Below are 2072 nucleotides of genomic sequence, written 5' to 3' on the forward strand. Positions count from 1 at the left end.
TTCCCTGTCGAGTCCTGTTTCTTCTTCTAGCACGCCATCAGACAAGATCTCCTGCTCACAGAGGCCTTTTTTAATGTAGGGCTCATACAGAGGCGTAGAGACTGTCGTTTACCCCTCGCTCCATTTGCGAGTGGAACAAGAAGAACTAGTGGTGTTACAAGCTACCCTCCGTCACACACGGTATTTGAGGCTTGAGGAGTATGTATGTATATGCAGATGTAGGCGTACGGATCGTCTTACTTTGAACTGGAATGTGGCTGTGCGTAGTCACGTGGCCGAGGCAGTTCCCGCTACGGGCGGGGGCTACGGTTCATTTTGTCGAGTAGTAATTACAGACGGACTGCGCCCCTGATGCAGTAGCGGTAGCAGATCACTGGTATCCTGGCTGGACCCGGGGTGGCGCCACAGTAGGCAGTGTCAAACTGGGGTCGTAGCGAGGGATGCGAAAAACGGACCGGTAAAACCGACACTGGTATTTTAGTTCTGAATAATCGATATTTTTCAATATTCGTCTCAGTTATAACAGGTGGATTTAATTTTTTACTAGCAACCGGGTAAAAAAGCCGAAATATAAACCAACCATAGAAAAAGTGCTAAAAATTTTCGTTTTTAAATAAACTTTTTTAAGAGAGGAGTAATTTTTATTCATAAAAATTGGCAATGGTTCGAAATATTGCGTTATTATAGAAAATGGAAAGAGAGATAAGTGCTATTTTAATAACAATGCCGGCATGAACGAGCATCAAATACACAGCACAGAAATTGGTACAGCACTGCTGCGACAATAACGTAGCTGCTACTGTGTGTCGTAGCTTAAGGTACCGGTACAGATGTACTTGCAGGGTACCAAGAGTCCTCTCTACTGCCGGCCTGGTGTGGCCGACCGGTTCTAGGCGCTACAGCCTGGAACCACGCGACCGCTCTGGTCGCAAGTTCGAATCCTGCTTCGGGCATGAATGTGTGTGATGTCCTTAGGTTAGTTAGGTTTAAGTAGTTCTAAGTTCTAGGGGACTGATGACCTCAGATGTTAAGTCCCATAGTGCTCAGAGCCATTTGAACCAATCCTCTCTACTACCTGGTCTATAAAGTAGTTTTTCGCTGCCGTCGCCGGACATTCGTTGTACTGCAGAATGGCACCAACCCCAGTATGGAAAGATTCTTACGAAGAGATGTAGCAATGAAGTACAATGCTTCATCTGCCTTAAAAGATTAAAGATTTGTCTGCCAATTCCGTGAAGTAAGACAAGAGGAAGAATATAATGGTAATATTAATAAATTAAAAACTTAACGACAGTTTTTACAGTATGTAATAAAAATAGTAAAGTGCTGAATGTGTCTACATAATATACCTTTATCTGCTTGTAGCCCTTGCAATTAACACGAAACCCGGAGTTCTCCACCATTAATTTTCACCCTTTAGCGCTGACTATTCGTAATATCCAAACTGTAGTACGATCTATATGTAAATTGAAAGGGGATCGCTGCTATCAGCTGCAGCGGGACATTATGCGGAATCAGCGGAGACGAATGAAAATGTCTATCGGACCGGGATTCGAACCCGGGACCTCCTGCTTACTAGACAGATGCGGTAACCACTGCGCCATCCGGGACAGGGCGTTATTACTACTACACAGACTATGTCGGTACGCCCCATCGCCGATCCCCACTCCCATCGAGCGCCAGTCCCTGTCCATCGTACTCTTGTTCACTACTTAGAGATTCCCACTGGTGTGTAAATGGGCAGGGACTGCGGATAGGTGGCGCTCGATGGGAGTGTGGATCGTCCGTGGAGCGTAGCGACGTAGTCCATACAGTTGCGACCATGCCCTGTCCCGGGTGGCACAGTGGTTCCACACCTGCCTAGTATCCAGGAGGTCCCGGGTTCCGATCCCGGTCCGGTATACATTTTCATTAGTCGCCGCTGATTCTGCTTAATGTTACGCAGCAGCTGACAGCAGTAAACCCCGTTTAACTTACATATAGTGTTTCACAGCTGCTGGATCTGCGTGGGGTCTGTTCTTTCGAAGGAAAAGACACTTTCTTTCTTTCTTTTGCTTGTGCCTTTGTCCCGC

General features: G+C 46.5%; 1 non-coding gene across 1 annotated transcript; it reads right to left on the reverse strand.

Moving 5' to 3' along the window:
- Nucleotides 1-1537: 1537 nt before the first annotated feature.
- On the reverse strand, nt 1538-1612 carry Trnat-agu. Its single transcript has one exon. It is a non-coding gene; the product is annotated as a tRNA-Thr (tRNA).
- Nucleotides 1613-2072: the final 460 nt, after the last annotated feature.

Source organism: Schistocerca americana, chromosome 8 (assembly GCF_021461395.2).
Source record: "Schistocerca americana isolate TAMUIC-IGC-003095 chromosome 8, iqSchAmer2.1, whole genome shotgun sequence".
Classification (NCBI taxonomy): Eukaryota; Metazoa; Arthropoda; class Insecta; order Orthoptera; family Acrididae; genus Schistocerca; species Schistocerca americana.